General features: G+C 31.6%; 1 long non-coding RNA gene and 1 pseudogene across 1 annotated transcript; both read left to right on the forward strand.

Annotated features, from left to right (window-relative positions):
* The first annotated feature begins 2591 nt into the window (after positions 1-2591).
* LOC114386387 lies at positions 2592-4478 on the forward strand. The gene is made up of 2 exons (XR_003661069.1): positions 2592-3069; positions 3896-4478. It is a non-coding gene; the product is annotated as an uncharacterized LOC114386387 (long non-coding RNA).
* Positions 4479-4631: 153 nt separating this feature from the next.
* LOC114386819 lies at positions 4632-5778 on the forward strand (annotated as a pseudogene).
* The last annotated feature ends 12811 nt before the right edge of the window (positions 5779-18589 follow it).

The raw sequence follows: 18589 nt of genomic DNA on the forward strand, positions 1-18589 counted from the left end.
AACTGGCTTGACACATCCACTAACAAACATGTATACACCCTAACATGGCGTGTATCTTGACATGTGTAGTACATGAAAAACTTCGCACGCATTCAAGAAGCACACATAGTCAATATCAACTATGCAAAAGGCTAGCTACCACCCAAAAATAGAAATTTCCACCTTTTTTCTTTTCCAAATCAATATTTTTTTTCCCTTTAGTCCTTAAACAATCTGAATGCCTCTTCTTAAGATTTTAACGATTCTGTTTAGTTTGATAAATAAATATTTTTTTTTGTTTTAAAAATATTTGTTCAAGAACAACTACTTTTACAAAGGTCTTTGAGGTAATTATGTCCATTAATTTTTATGACGTGTTTACTTTCTTTTCCTATTTTATTTTTTCTTTTTTACTTTTCAATTATAAAATTATCACTTTATTTTCAATTTGTTTCTTCCATGTTTTCAAAGATTTGTACAGGAGACACATTAAAAACAATGTAATAATTTAAAACTAAAAGGTAAAAATAAAAAATGAAAATATAAGTAAGTTTAGGACAATTTCCCAATTGTTGCATAATAAATAAATATTTACAACTATAATATTGATCTCTCGAGATATATGTTAATGTTATCACTCAACTCACATATTTTCTTTTAGTTTTAGACTAATTTGATAGTAGATTTATACTTTTTAAAGACATTTTTTTTCAATTTTCTTACACCGATGGATGAAAATAGTTGTTTACTCCCTCACCTATGATGTTAAATTTTGGGGCAAAAACAATTCTTTTTTATTTTTATTAAAATTAAGGTTGGATCGTTCAAATAATATTTGAATTTAATTTTTGATATAAATAATTTTTAACTAGATTTTATTTATCTTCCGATTTCATTTTAAATTATTTAAGGTTCTTTTTTTCCTAATGGGTTAAGACAAATAAAGATATGATGTTAAAAAAATATCATAAATAATTTCAAAATAGGATTTTGTTAAAGGATGACCCTTTTATTGTCTTCCTTATGCTTTGTTTTCTTTCAACGTCTGTTTAGTGACAAAAAAATAAGATAGAATAAGTATTCTATCTTGTTATAATATTTCATTTTACGTAGGATATAATAATATTATTTTATCTCTTACCTTATTCTATTGATTTAGTGTATTTCTTATCAGGATAGAACCGAGTTAGGATGAATAACACACGCACTCAAACATGTCATCCTCCACGTACATTTAATATGTGCATAATATATATATATATATATTATAATTTTTTTGACCAACAAATTATCTTTAATACATAATAATAATTTTGACACATAAATTTAAATTATTTCAATAATTAAAATATTAAAGCTTAAATAATTATTATTTAAATATTTTTTTATTAACTATGATTTTTTAAACCCTATATAATTTGTTTATAATTTTAATAAAGGTAAATATAATTTTATATAATTTAGTTAAAATTATATTTTTATGAAGATTTTTATAATTTGAAAAAATAATTTAAAATTTACTTTATAGAAAGTTATATATATAATGAAATGATAATTTTATTATTTGAACATTTATAGTTTTATGATTTTTAGCAACATCAGACATTAGATTATATAGAATTAAAGTTTCTTATCTTATCCTATCTTATCAAATGTTCACCACATTAGACCTTAGTTCTTCAAGTAAACTCTTTCTTTCAGCTTTGCTTCGTAACAAGTAGGGGTGGGAATATGTCAGGCTAGGCTTTAAAAGGCCTGAGCCTAGCCTACGATGAATTTTTAAGGCCTGAACCTGACCTATAGCCTATCAAAGACTTTTATTTTGTCTCGGCCTGACCTTTTTAAAAACTTAGCCTGTCCTAATAGCCTTTTTAAAAGCCTTCTTCACATTAAATCTTTAATATTCCTTTGCTCTAGAGTAGGAAGTAATAGGAAAGGAAACGTCAACAAGAATAGGAAAACCAATAAAAATAATGAGGAATATAAAGGGACACATGACTCACACCTAAATTGTAATTAAAGTTTTACTTGATTATAGGAATAGAAGTTATGGAGCAGTAATGTGTAATCAAAGTCTGATAGTTTAAAAAAAAATTAATTGTACCCAAAAAATAATATAAGAATATATTGGTACCAAAAAATAATATATATATATATATATATATATATATATATATATATATATATATATATATATATATATATATATATATATATATATATATGCAGGCCTATCAGGCTTATAAGTTTTTTTAATAAGTCTAAGCCTGTTCTATTTAATTTAATAGATTTTTAAAAAAACATGACCCTAATCTTTTAATTAAATAGGTCAGTTCAGGTCAGACTTTATGTAGGCCAGGTCGTAGGCCCCTGTAGACCGACCTGACCTATTCCCACCCCTAGTAATAAGATTGAGGCCAATAAATCCTAACACATTGTCATAATCAATGAATAGAGGAAAGATTGCATTAAATCCTATGAAAATGATGTTGCACTTTCTTATTCAGATACGAACATATTTCCCCTGATGACGTGGCCTCGTCTCGTAGCATCAACATCTCCCATGAAAGTGCAAACCAAAACCAAATGCAACACCACACCCTTCATTTTCTCTCACTATGAACTACACACACCACTCTGTGTCCTCTTCTAGTGAGTTGAATCTTTTGAAGGATTAATTTCAATGTTTCAATTTATATCATATGCTCTTTGGGTTGCTGGTTGCTACATTTGACATTTTAATTGTGTTTTGGTTGAATCAATATTGTTGATAAGCTCATTGAACTTTTTAGGAGTTTTTAAGTGTCATTGAGCTTTTGAATGTCATTGATTGATTCTGCATAGAAATTTTGTTATATGTAGTCTGGGTTGCTGCATTCTATTCTAGTTGATTGAATTGATTTTGTTGCTCAAACAGTGTAAATGGTTAAATTGGGGTGTTTTCTTTTTTTTTTTTTGAGAGGTGGGATTTAAAATTTGTGGACTTGTGCTTGCCTATGATTTCATCTGAAACCAATGGGAGTTGGGTCTAACAGAAGGGCTAGTCCCTCACAGCATGGTGAACCAAGGTCCAAATCGCTACTACGAGAGGTACTTACATTTAGTGTTTAATCCTATTTCAAATAAGATTGTCTTCTAATAAGGAGACTTGTGGGGAGCAAAAAATAAATAATTGCATCTTAATGATTTGGGGATTTTTTTTTCTTTCTTTTAAATTGGTTTGAATTGGTTATTCAACTTATTTTTTTTCTTCCCTTTTAGTTGTTTGGTAATTCAATTGTATTTTATAGCTAGATTGAGGTTATATTTCTGAAATTTTGGTTTTAATCCTAAGGCAAATTCGGTGTACTTGTTGTTTGTTGCATAGTACTGGATTTCAGGGGGTGGGATATGGCGAAGGATAACTGGGATGGTGCTTCTTCTTTTCCCTGTTTATTGATTGAGATATGATTTAGAACCTCAATCATTAAAGAGGGGAAAGAAGAAGCATATTGTGGTTTCCTTCACAAAACAATTCTGAGTGAAATTGAGTTCTGATTCATATGGTAACATATACAGGTTCTATATATACAACAACTACTAGAGTACATACGATGTATAATGTTCATATATAAGTTGTACCTCTCAATAACTGTACATATCAACTTTGTAGCCACCAGATATGTACGATTCTGTGTGCGCTGGTGCATGACACATGGATGCAGATTTGTCACCACCAGTGTAAGGTTGTCATGCACTTGTTGTGAAAGTTTCATCCGAATTCCTTGTGTTCATCACTAATTTTTTAAGAAATTGATCGCTTGAATTATACTCTTTTGTATATGCTGTGAGAATATTATGATTAAATCTATGCTAGTGGTTGAGCTAAATGTTTCGGAAAATGTACTTATATATGTCTTTAAATTTTTAATTGAAGATGTTGCATACTGAATTACACAAGTTATGCCTAAGGCCTAAAATAAGCCTTGAAGCACACTGGGAAATGCACATCAATGGAATCTATAGTTCTTCAACTCCATGAAATCTCAGCTATCAAATTTGGCAATTTCAAGCTCAAGTCTGGCATCTCCTCTCCAATCTACATAGATCTTCGCCTTGCTATATCTTATCCTTCTGTCCTCCGGAATATTTCTCAAACCCTTATTTCTTCTGTCTCTTCCACTTCATTTGACCTTGCCTGTGGTGTCCCCTACACTGCTCTGCCCATTGCCACTTGTGTCTCTGTTACTCAGAACATCCCCATGGTCATGCGCGGCAAGGATGCATGATGTTATGGTGGAGCATCAGTGAATATATTCATGAAGGTAATTGAATGCTAGGTTTGACAGTAGGACAACATGCATGTTTCATTTTATAGCAGTGAAATTATATGAATGTGGGAGAGTATACCCTAGCATACCAAGTGGTTTGGCAATTGAAATGGCTTATTTTGTTTTTGGTTTTAAATGTACCCTTTTACATCAATATGGATAATAGAATATGTATAAACTTTCTTTGGTGGACTTTAGCTTTCCCTGTGCAAGGTTCATTTTATCTTTTAATGAGATTCTTATCTTATATAAAAAAAACTTTAGATGGTTTCATTAATATTAATTAGAACATAAAACTTTTCAAAAGATTAAAGCTTAATTTGCACCCACTACATGTCCAAATGTTCAATTATTTCCTTTAATTAACTCAGACTAATGGTTGATGCCTATAAAGCCTATCTCGTGGTCAGTTAAATTCTCATCCGATTACATCTGGGAAATTATCATTCATATTCTAGCTACTCCTATGGCTTCAATTGGTGGTGGCCAACAACCAAATAAAGAAGAGAAGCTACTTCTATCCCTTCATAAAGAGAGGAGTTGGTCATCACCTTATGTTTATCTATTTCAAGAATTCTGGTGCCTATCAACTGTTATTCTTGTTACCAGCCTTCCAAAGTCAGGTACTACCTGGTTGAAATCCCTTATTTTCACAATTGTCAATCAACAATACTTCTCCCCCACCCATTACTTACTTCCAATCCCCATGACCTAGTGACTTCCCTTGAATATACATTGTTTAATGATGATATGCAAGTGTACCCAAATCTACAACATTTCAACATCACTGAGCCATGACTTTATAGTACTCACCTTCCATTCACTTCGTTACCTGACTCAATCATTGAGTCTATTTGTAGAAATCCATTTGACACTTTTGTTTCATCATGGACTTTCTTTAGTAGTATTAAGCAATCATCTTTACCTGCATTAACACTAGAGGAAGCATTCGAAATGTATTGCAATGGGATAATTGGGTTTGGTTCACGGTGGAGTCATATGTTAGGTTACTAGAAGGATAGCATAATTACGTTAGACCAAACAAAGTTCTTTTCTTAGAGTACGAGGATCATAAAGAGGATGTCAATCTTCAAGTGAAGAGAATTATAGAGTTTTTGGGTTGTCCTTTCACTCACGAGGAAGAAAATAATGGAGTTATTGAGAGCATAATCAAGTTATGTAGCTTTGAGAATACGAAGGATTTGGAAGTGAATAAATCTGGAAAACTAGGCAACATCATTGAGAATAAGAGCTTTTTTAGGAAGGCTGTAATAGGGAATTGGATGAATTACTTTTCCCCTTCTATGATAGAAAAATTATCCAAAATTGTTGAAGAAAAATTAAGTGGATCAGGTCTATCATTTAAAATGTATTCATAGAACTACAAAGTGATATGTGGCCTGTGAAGCCCGGATATGTGAAAAGAGGAAAAGCCGTATCCGACATCGATACTCCACGGATACGGCCGGATACGTATCCTAGGAGTATCCAATTTTTTTTTAAAATACAAGATACGGCTGGGATACGACTTAGATACGAATTCCTAAGGCTAGACACGGCTTCAATACGACTCCAATACGACGCAGATACGGCTACAACGTTTAACCCCCTTTTTTATGATTTTTTAAACGCAGAAGCTTTATTATTTCACAAAACCCATTTGCTTCTCTTCTTTTCCACGCTTATGAAGCTCAAACCCATTTTCTTTTCTTCTCCACACTACGTGACAACTAAAAACAAAGCTGCAAAGTGATTCTCTTCCGCGTCGACGTGGTTCTTCTTCCTCGTTGATGGTTTTGCAAGCCATCTTCAACGACGCTTTCTTCTCGACGACGGATTCTTCTTCAACAGCTCTCTTCACTGGCAGTTCTGCAAGCACTCTAGTTGCCGCCGATTCTCGTCATCATCGGTTCCCATCATTGTTGTTTCTTGTTTGTGGGTGTGTTTGCTGTGCTATGAAAGATGTCTTGTATAACAGAAATGTTTGCATCTTTGGAATATCAAGATGACCATGCTACACTGTGGTCATTTGTTACAATAAAGGAAAAGATAGGAGATGGGGGTGGTAGTAGGATGTGGAGTTGTAATTTTTGTGAAAAAGTTGTCAAAAGTTCATACTTTAGGGTTAAAGCACATTTGCTTAGAATTTGTGGTAGTGGAATTGCTACTTGTCCGAAAGTTACTGATGCATATTTGGTTGATTTGAGGAGGGTTTTTGAAGAGGCTGAAAATAGATTAAAGTCTAAGAATGTTCCTTTACCTACTGACAAAAGGACTCCAACACCACCAACATTACCACCAATAAGAAGAAAATCAAGCAATATAGAGAGTGCATTTAATATTGAGGATAGGAATCATCTTAGAGCAGAGATAGCAAGGATGTTTTATTCTGCCGGCTTGTCATTCCATCTTGCTAGAAATCCACATTTTGTTAGTTCTTATTCATTTGCTGCTAACTGTAATCTAAGTGGGTTTCTTCCTCCTAGTTATAACGCATTGAGAACTAGTCTTTTACAGCAAGAGAGGTCTCATATTGAAAGGTTGCTTCAACCTATCAAATCTTTGTGGAGTTTAAAAGGAGTTACATTGGTTGCAGATGGTTGGACAGATGCTCAAAGAAGACCTTTATTAAACTTCATGGCTATATCTGAAGAAGGACCTATGTTTTTAAAGGCCATTGATGGGTCCAAGGAGTATAAGGACAAACATTACATGTTTGACTTATTAAAGGATGTAATCAAGGAGGTAGGGCCACAAAATGTAGTCCAAGTCATAACTGATAATGCTCCTATTTTTAAGGCAGTTGGGTTATTGATAGAAGTTGAATTTCCTCATATTTTTTGGACCCCTTGTGTGGTTCATACTTTGAATCTTGGAGTGAAAAACATTTGTGCTGCAAAGAATGTTAATGGTAATGAGAATGTCTTCAATGAATGTGGGTGGATTGCTGAAGTAATTGGTGATGCTTCTTTTATCAAGGTTTTCATCATGACTCATTCAATGAGATTAGCAATTTTTAATTAGTTTTCTTCTCTTAAATTGCTTTCAATTGCTAAAACTCGTTTTGCCTCTATGATAGTCATGTTAAAAAGACTAAAATTGTTGAAACATTGTTTGCAAAATATGGTCATTAGCGATCAATGGAATAGTTAAAGAGAAGATGATGTCAGAAAAGCTGCACATGTAAAAGAGTTGATTTTTAATGATATATGGTGGGATAAAGTTGATTACATCCTTTCTTTCATGGATCCTATATATAGCATGATTAGAATATGTGACACCGATGCTTCTAATCTTCACTTAGTGTATGAAATGTGGGATTCTATGTTAGAAAAGGTGAAGACAACCATCTATAGACATGATGAAGTGCTAGAAAATGAAGTTTCTAGTTTCTTTGAAGTTATTCATGAAATACTTAATTCTAGGTGGAGTAAGAGTTGTAATCCACTTCATTGCTTAGCTCATTCTCTAAATCCAAGGTAATATTTTTATATCAATTTTTCAATAATGTGTATGGCTTAACTTAGCTCTTTCTCAACCATAGTATGACTAAAATGTATACATATATTTTTTTATAGGTACTATAGTGATAATTGGCTTAATGAGGTTCCAAATAGGGTTCCTCCTCATAGAGATGATGAACTTTCTAGCCAAAGGAATAAATGTCTTAAGAGATATTTTCCACATGTTAATGTTAGGACAAAAGTTTATGAAGAATTCTCTAAATTCTCATCTTGTGCGGGTGACTTTGGTTCATTTGATTCAATTGAGGATAGATGGGCATTAGATCCAAAAACTTGGTGGGTGATGCATGAATCCTCTACACCTATACTCCAAAAGCTTGCTTTAAAGCTTATAGTGCAGCCATGTTCTTCCTCATGCTGTGAGAGGAATTGGAGTACATACTCCTTTATTCATTCTTTGAAGAGAAACAAAATGGATCCAAAGAGGGCTGAAGATTTGGTTTTTGTGCACTCTAATCTTAGGCTTTTGTCTAGAAAATAGGAAGGGTATAAAAAATGAGAGACAAGATTGTGGGACATTAATGGAGATGTACATGATCCACTTGATGATAGTGCTGGAGTTCTTGAAATGGCAGATTTATCTCTTGATGAGCCAGATTTAGAAGCTATGCTTTTCTTAGATGATGGCAATGGAGGAGAAGAAAATGAAACAATTAGAGTTTGACAATAATTTAGTAATTTCTAACTAGTAATGATACTTTGATATAGGCTATTGTATAAAGCCAATACTTATATGAAAGTTGTATTTTTTTGATGTAGAAACTGTATTTTTTGCTTATGATCACAAGTATGTCTTTTTGTAAATTGTGATCATTATATGAAAGCTATAAATTAATGACAAATGAATGAATGATCAAAGTATTACATGCGTTTGATGTGATTCAGTCTCACAATTTGTTTGTTTTTGTTGACTAATTGATATGGTATTATAGTCTCATAATTTGTCAGTGTCACTATCTCTTTTGTGGCTGAGGAAGACTCCCTTAATGGAGCCTGTCCTACAGAAGAGAAGAGTGATTGCTTGGAAGCAGGTCCAACTATGAATTCTAAATTAAAAGAATTAATACCACATGAAGGTATCATTTTCTGGTCAGACATAGGTGAAAATGTCCTGTCAAAAATCAGATTTAGTTGGTACTCATTAAGTCTGCAATATCCTGTCATTTTCTGATTCTAATGATTTTTTCTCTGGTTTTGTCTAGTGACAGGAGATGTAACCAACATAGCATTGGATCCTTTATTCATGTTTGTTTTCCATTTGGGTGTTAATGGTGCAGCTATTGCTCATGTTATAAACCTTAGGTTTTCTTGATTTGATGATGATTTATGTTATTTGTTGTTTTACGAAGCTGAATAGGGATTTTTGTTATTTTGGATTTATCTAAATGGATAATCTGTGCCTGCCATTGTCACTCTATGACAACTAACTTTTTTGAATTTACACTAATTTATCTTAATGGACAGATAAACTTGTTCTGATTTCATTTAATGGACAGATAAACTCGTATCTAGGCTTCCTGATTCAAGTGAAGTTGGAATACGCAATGAAACCGGCTCGCATATGGTATGAATCAAAGAACCTAGTTTTGTCTTGTTTTTCTTTATCTTCAATTGGTTTATGATAGATGGTTAGAGGGTGTCTATGTTACAGTTCTTATAGATGTAACTAAATTAACACCAGAGTTTTAAATTTGGGTCGCAGTGGAAATTTCATTGCTATCATATGGGGCTGAATTAATTGTGAATTGAATATGTACCAAGTAATGACATGCTGCTGAATTGAGCTACAACATGGAATGAATCAAGTGGGTAAATTGGCTATCCTGCCATGAATTTGGAAAATTTATATTAGATTACTTGATTAACTACATATTATGTATACTACTATGCTGTAATGGAATGGAGGCACAATTGATGTTATCAGTGTTATGAAATGCAATTCAAAATCATGACATGATAATGATTTGGTTTCTAAATTCAATCTCTGAAATAAGTTTTTCTGTTGTGTATCCTCTGTTTTGTTTTACTTTGTTCTTGCTTTTTTTTTTTCCATGAATTGCTTCCTTTTGTGTTCACATTTTTCATATTTTTACTTCTGTTTTGAACATGCAGCTTCATATCAGAATTCTAAATCTCAAGGCTCACAGAACGAGAACGATCCAAATAATACAACTGTGCGTATTTCTTTGCAATATAGAAATGCTTTCTTTCCAACTTGTTTGTGACATGAATCTTAATTGCAGATTTTTGTTGGCAATTTGGACCCTAATGTCACTGATGATCATCTGAGGCAAGTTTTCAGCCAGTATGGTGAATTAGTTCATGTGAAGATTCCAGCTGGCATTTTCTAGTCTAGGCAACATTGATATTATGTCCTGATTTTTCATGTTTTATTTTTTAATATTAATTTGAAGCTATTCCAATGAAAAATCTAACTGTTCTAGAAAAAAAATTTGAAACTATATATAACTTTTTATATATTTTATTAACGTATCCAAGACGCATCGTATCTTTAATTTTAAAAATTTGTCGTATCTCCATATCTGTGTCGTATCGTATCCATATCGTATCTCGTATCTAGGCTTCATAGTATGTGGCTACTTACCATGCATCTATCTGTATTATGTGACAAACAATATTGTGACTTTTCTGCACTTTTATTCTGACTAAGGCGTGAGTATGGTGGAATGTTTCTTCTGTTTGGGAAGGAAGTACACTTGCTGCACTTTGATTTAATGGGGCATGATTCTTTTGTGGCTTCCTTATTTCTGCCACTTTTATTTTAGATGCAGGGATTCTGCTGTTTGATGGTCTGTAGTAGGGGTTTTTCATGTATGCTGTTCATTTTGTATATTGGTGTTTTTTTGTTTGGTGGCATCACATTTTTTTGTCTCCATATGGGAGCTTTTGTAAAAGACTATATCCATATTGAATCATGACATCCCTTGTGGTTATAATTCTGCTTTCTGCTTTTTAATATAATTATTTTTGTACAAAATGTTAGAAAATTAAAATAAAATGAAAGAAATTAATAAGATGAAAATGAAAAGCCTTAGATTAAATAACAAGATAACAATAGCAAAATAACTTTAATTGGCAGAATATGAATCAACAACACACTATATCATACAATAAGCACCAAGAAAAAATAAATTAGGGGAAAAAATAATTAGCCTGTGTTGAAGTGCGCAAACGTTATCCTTAGAGAGAAAATGCTCTCACTGCACTGGTAGGAAAATCTGATTGCACTCCTCTCCCAAGATACGACAACCCGTTGGTTCCGATCGTGTGTGGCGAAAGGATCCTCGAACCTGCAGAACACCAATTCTCTTGCTCTCAAAAATAAGTTTTTTTATGAGAGAAGGAAGAGAAAATTTTAGGGAGAAAAAGATCAAACTGTTGCTTTGCTTGTGTTTTCTAGAGAGGAGGAAAGATATATATATATATATATATATATATATATATATATATATATATAGGCATAGATCCCTTTATGCAACAACAATATATGATTGATGGAAACCAAATATGACCGTTGTGAACCAACTTACAGGTATCAAAATAAACTTAACAAATTGCATTGACCCATTAAAACAAAATCTTAGAAAGACAGAAAATCTAATTTTACGTAACAGATTCTAAAATAAATATTTTATTTTATAAAATAGAATTAATATAAGTAATATATATTTATAAATTTTAAATTATAAAACAAATATTTACTAACATTCTCCCACATAATTTAAAATTTTAATATATATATATATATATATATATATATATATATATATATATATATATATATATATATATATATATATATATATATATATTAAAAATGATCTGTATAGGAACGTAAGAGAAAGAACATGTGATATTGTATTTCGGTATAAGGAACCTTCCGGGTTTGAGCCTTATACCTAGTGTTTATGAACTTCCATACGAGAAAAATGTAGTGACTTAATTGTCTTGAACTACACATTCTTTAACCAGACTTTAGTACACAACCCCTTCAATATTGACGTTCAAGTAGGTTCTAATTAGTGGTAGTGCGCTACACGACCTTGCGCATGTATCTTATTTCGTCAGTTTCACTTAGAGATTAGCCCATATCTCATAGTGGCGGCCCCACCACCACACTCACTAGGTGAATCCTCAAAGAGTGGTTTGTGACCCCACCCTTACAATAATTGTCATCGAATTCATTAAGAGGTATTTTTTTATACCAAAAATACACATATATAAATACCTCAACCTTAATATTGCCACAATTTATAATACACTTTGTCATAGGAATGAGAAACGGAACAACTCAGCCAAATTTTATTTTGGTGTACTTTAGTCAACAAATAATTTTGTTGTTACCCGTTGAATCCATTCATGGGATTATCAATCACACGGAGACGGGTGTCCATTGTTGTAACTAAATAATGGGCTCTAGTCCCATTCCCTTTGACGACTCAAGTACTTGTTGATGCGTCAACCATTTTGTATGCGGATCTACAATATTGTTTTTTGACCTGACAAAGTTAAGAGATATGACATCATGAGAAATCAAATTTCTGATAGACTTAAATCTCACTCTTAAATGTCTTCTTTTTTTTCATTAAAATTTTTGCTAGTAACTTTAGATATAACAACTTGACTATCACAATGCATTGGAATTGGAGGTATGGGCTCATTCAACAATGACAAATCACATAACAAATTTTTAAGAAACTCAACCTTACTAATAGCATTATCTAAAGCAATAATTTTTGCTTTCATGTGAAATAATAGTTTGTCTAGTAGATTTTCATGATACTACATAACCAGCTACTAAAGTAAAGATATAACCACTTGTCAATTTTGTTTCATCAAAAATAAAAAATTCAATTTGCATCACTAAATCTCCTTAATTACTTCCCAATCTACCAACTGCATATGCAATGTCAGGCAGACCTAGAGAAGTTTGTCAAATGCTTCAAAAACCAATAATTTGAGAATATTTATGTGAAGAAATTTGTTTACTCAATTTTTTCTTTAACTTGATGGATGAGTCATAAGGCGTAGAAACATGTTTTACATCAAAATAATTAAACTTCTTCAATAGCTTTTCAACATAATAAGATTGTGTAAAAACTATGCCATCATTTTTCTTTGTAAGCTTAATACCCAAAATCACATCTATATGCCCAAGGTCTTTCATATCAAAATTTCTAGACAAGAAAGACTTCACATCATTTATGAAATACATATTACTACCAAATATCAATATGTTATTCAGATACAAACATAAAATGACACATCCATTATCATCAAATTGTTTCACATACACACATTTATCACTATCATTAATTTGAAAACCATACGAAAGAATAACTTGAGCAAACTTTTGTGTCATTGCTTTGGAGCTTGTTTCAAACCATATAAAGATTTAAAAATTTATTTTTCAAGGAAAAACATTTTCAAAGAAAGTGATATCTCTAGATTCCATAATAATACCATTAGAAATTTCAGATACTTATGAATTAACAACTAAGAATCTATAAGTAGTATTATGTAAAGAATATCCAACAAAAATACAATTAACATTTTTTTTATGTCAATTTTCCTTTTCTTATTAAGAGGGATGTTAACCTTTACTAGACACCCCTACACTTTAAGATATTTCAGATTTGGTTCTCTTTTTCTCCATAGCTCATAAATATTTTTTTTAAAAAAATTTATAAGATACCATATCAAGAAAATGACATACAAAATATAAAACTTCACCCAAGTGTTCATTTTGTGTATTGTATTTTCACATGTTTATTATTATTATTATTATTATTATTTTAGCAAGAAGCTACATATATAGAGGCAATCAGTCACTAACTTCTAACAACAAAATATTTGCAACAATAACACTAAGAAACAAAATAAAAATCAAACAATCTTACTAACATTAAATACTTGTAACATTCACAAAGGAAATTGACCAAATAAAACATAGCTTCCTAACATATAGGAATGAAGTTAGTGACATGCTTTTTGTTTTTCACATATACTAATTCTAAAAGCATTTTATCTTTACAAAACATAATTGATAAATAAAATATATTTTAATTTTAAATTATAAGAAAATATTTTCCACCAATCTCCCACTAATTTAAAATTTAAGGAAATGAAATAATATAATAAAAACATTTTTAATGGTGCATAATATATTGTGTTTTCATCCATTAATTTTCTAGGTTTACTAGAAAGGGACTTAATCATATCCATTATATATATTTTGATAAAACATGATGCTACTGCAAAAAAGATTATGCAAGAAGAAAGTATAAATTTTTTTTCTCTAACACTGTTAGAAAATTAAAATAAAATGAAAGAAATAAATAAGAAGAAAATGCAAAGCCTTGAATTAAATAACAAAATAACAATAGCAAAATAACTTTAATTGGCAGAACATGAATCAACAACGCATTATTTCATACAATAAACACAAAGAAAAATGAATTAGGAAAAGAAATAATTAGCCTGGGTTGAAGCGCACAAACGTTATCATTAGAGAGAAAACACCCCCACTGCATTGGTAGGAAAATCTGATTGCGCTCTTGCTCTCAAAAAAAAGTTTTTTATAAGAGAAAGAAGATAAAATTTTAGGGAGAAAGAAATTAGACGGTTGCCTTGCTTGTGTGTTTTCTAGAGAGGAGGAAAGATATATATATATATATATATATATATATATATATATATATATCCCCTTATACAACAACAAAATATGACAGTTGGAAACCATGACCGTTGGGAAATAACTTACAAAATAACTGTAACAAATCATATTGACCCATTAAAACAAAATCTTAGAAAGATAGAAAATCTAATTTTATGTAACAAATTCTAAAATAAATATTTTATTTTATAAAATATAATTAATATAAGTAATATATATTTATAAATTTTAAATTATAAAACAAATATTTACTAACAAAAAACTATTGTGATTTTTCCTTGGGCTAAATAAAAAGTATTATAAGTTGTGTAGATATAATGATATGTGGTTAACTTTGTTGTTACCATCGAGAATCAATTGTAGGACCTCATATATTGAAAAATAGAAAATCTTCAATATGGTGAGTTTTCCTAGGCTTCCAATGATGGTGAATCGAGTACTTTGCTCCAAGAAGAATATCTTCTCCAAAGGAGTACCAAGAAGATCAAAGAAGATGTTGTGGTTTTTCGAGAGAGTGGTGCTCCCTCGTACACTGATCAATTATTAAAGCCGATCGGGGTGAACAACAATGCTCTGATGGAAACAGAATCAAATGTGCAAAAGGTAGTTTTAGATGAAATGTCAAAGGAGGCTACGAGGGGTGTAGAGATAAATTGTTGCGATGAGCATCTCTATGATTGAATACTTTGGTGGTTAACATATTGGGAAGACGTGTAAATTTTTGTGCTATTGCAACAAAGATTCATAAAACATGGACAAAGAATGGGAAGATCCAGGTTATTGATATGATGATGGATTTTATCAAGTGGTTTTTAGTAGCCAAAGAAGATTATAATTTTTCTTTACACGAAGATCCATGGAGAGTTACAGATCATTATCTTATTGTTCAACAATGAAGACCATTTTTTCTTATGAACGCGGAGAAAGCAAAAAATGTTGTTGTTTTGGATAGGGTTTAGAGGCTGCTTATTGAGCTTTACAATGATATTTTTCTACAAAAGATTGAATTGATCTTAGGGAAGTTTTTGAAAGTGGTCATCTAACATCCATACACTTCCATAGAAAATTCGCAAGAATTTGTGTGGAATTGGACTTGGATAAACCACTTGTGCCTTATATTTACGTGAGGGGTTATAAGTTGAATCTGAAATATGAAGTTCTACACTCTATGTTTTCGTTGAAGAAGCTTTGGCTACAAGGATCAGCGTAGGGAGGTATTGGAGCATGTCGTGGAGCCTTAGATGGAGGTTAACGACAATCAGGAAGGCGACACAACGATAACAACGCCGCCGGAAGTGGTGCATGATGGGAGTAGGGCTGATGTTAGTTGTGACACCCTCTACCTCGACATATATATATATATATATATATATATATATATATATATATATATATATATATATAAATAAATAAAAAAATATATAAAAATATCGGTAAATAAATTCATGTGGGTAAAAGGTTCGCATTCACTTCACTATTATCAATTAAAACTTATTAAAAATATATTCGGCTCAAAATAAAGTCGTAAAAATTTATAAAAATATTTTGTTAAATCAGTGAGGTAAAATAAAATAGACTAACATCATGCAATTAATATAAAAACTTATGTCCCAATGTCACATCCTATCAGAGCACTGTGTCCCGACGTTCTTTAGCACAAGGTTCCGTAAAAAAATTCACCTAGTCATCTGTTCCCCCGAACACAAAGTTCAAGATCATCACAGGATCCAAACACAAACACCACACGAGGAATGAGTTATCACATTCCTAACTAATAGAGAAGCAAGACAACTAGATATACATACCATATAAACAAAATAAAACTTACTTAAACATAACTCACGTAATTCCATCACTTTGTCATTCAAAATTCACTTTTCAATCATCAATCACATTACACAAGAATTACACACTCCGATCAAGATATAACAACACATCAAATTCATAATAAATAATTAGCAAGCATGTGCAACAGTTATGCTAAGATTCAAGCCTATATGCAATGTGGTACCATGTCAGTGAAAAACCACCCTGGGGCGCTTAGGAGTACATAACAAGACACACCACACAATGGGTATGTCAGGTCACTCTCACTAAGTAAAATCATAGGGAGACCAGTTAGGATCACGCTGTTTTGCGAGAATATTTCAACCATGTGGGATCGACACAGGCTTAAAGGAGCACTCAAATCGGGTGACCCATAAGGCCTACACTCCGAAGAGTTCGTCAGGGCCTCTCCCTCCTGATTCAAGTCCAAACCCTAAAATAATTTTTTGCATGCAGACACTGCTCATGAATTATACAATACTCACAACCTCACACTCGTGTTTTAAACACGTTTAACACAATTGCGCTACAATTTAACACTGATTCCCAAATAGGAAACCTACACTTTCTCTTTGACACTGCGCATCAACACTTTTCTCAATATCAACACTGGTCGGGTTATTGTATAATTCACAGCTCAAAACTCAATACACACATCTCAATACACATGTATCTCAAATCTAACCATAATATTCTCAAACTCCAACACTTGAATAATTTTTGGAATCACACTATAAGAACACTATAAATATTATTTACATAAAATATTAATATAAATAAATATGTAGCTAAATCTATATATATAAAACCAGCAGCATACATCATATTGGATCATGAATTTCAAAGTAAGCTTTCAATGTACCAATTCTAAATAATTATATGAACACTTTCCCATATATATAAGTATACATGAATTCATATATATTATCTACGGATACAACACACAATCTATTAGAAATCTTTGGTCAATTTCAAATATAATATTAATTTTAAACTATAAAAAAAACCTAAAAAGCATGAAAAGGAGAAAATACAAAATCAATATCTCACTCCCTCTTACGCTAAATCTCTACTTACTTAATTTCATCAATTCACGCTAATTAGACAAAGGTTCAATTTATAGGATTCACACTCAACACAAGAACACATCAATTTCATAGTAATTTCTCATTTGGACATCAACTGGTTCATCAAAAGTATATAATTCACACTTATAATTATAAGGATAAAATAAAAAATTGCGGAAACACCCCAAAACTCATTCCAATTGATACTCTAAGGATCCCTATACATGTTCTCACTAATCCCCAATTGTGAATAACTCATCCATTACCTCGACGTAGTCGCTCAAGTGTTCTCTGTTATCAATTGTGGCATTTCTGGTGCTCTCTAGAGCTTATCATCCGGTTGCTCTGTTAGGATTCCCAAACGTTAGGGAGAAGGGATTGAAGCCTCCATTCCATGGTCCTACGTGTGATGCATCTTTCTCCCTCCACAAACATTATTTTGTAAATCCATATGGTGAAGACGTGAAGAAATGAATCATGAACCACATATCAAACTTTCATGACAATCCAACGGTTAAAAAGTTTGGGATCATAGTTTTACCGAGACAGCTTTGGGTTTCTATGGGAAAGGAAAAGTTACAATGCGAAGGGTATTTCTCTCAGCTTTGACATCTTTTTGTAATTCCCAACGGTGAGATTTTTCGGAATTGAGTTGCAAACTATGTGCTTAAATAGCACAACAATCCAACGGTGAACGAGTCCAAGATCATCATTTTTCTGAGACAAGTCTGGTGGTAAGCAGGAAAAGAGAGAGTTTTGGGAGGAGAAGAGGGGAAAACAAAATTGAGAGAAAAATGAGACTGAGAAGCTATCGTCAATCTGAAAACTGACATAACATTTAGCTAGGGTACTCACAACCTATTATTTACTCTATTTATTTATTTTTATTATTTTACAAAAACAAACTCTATTTTATTCCCTATCAATTGAATACCCTTTTTATTTTCTCTCAAACCATTATTTTAATTAATAAAGTTATTTCTTCTTATTTATTTAATTATAAATAATCTAAAACTCTATTTATTTATAAATAATAATCCTTTTAAATAAGTTTACGAAAAATGGGATGTTACATTAATATCATTGATGGGACAAAAGAGATTTTAGGGAATCAGTTTTGATAACAAAAGAGGAGAATAATTACTATGGGCAGTGGATGATTTCACAATGCACGTTTAGGAGGAA

Source organism: Glycine soja, chromosome 15 (genome assembly GCF_004193775.1).
Source record: "Glycine soja cultivar W05 chromosome 15, ASM419377v2, whole genome shotgun sequence".
NCBI lineage: Eukaryota > Viridiplantae > Streptophyta > Magnoliopsida > Fabales > Fabaceae > Glycine > Glycine soja.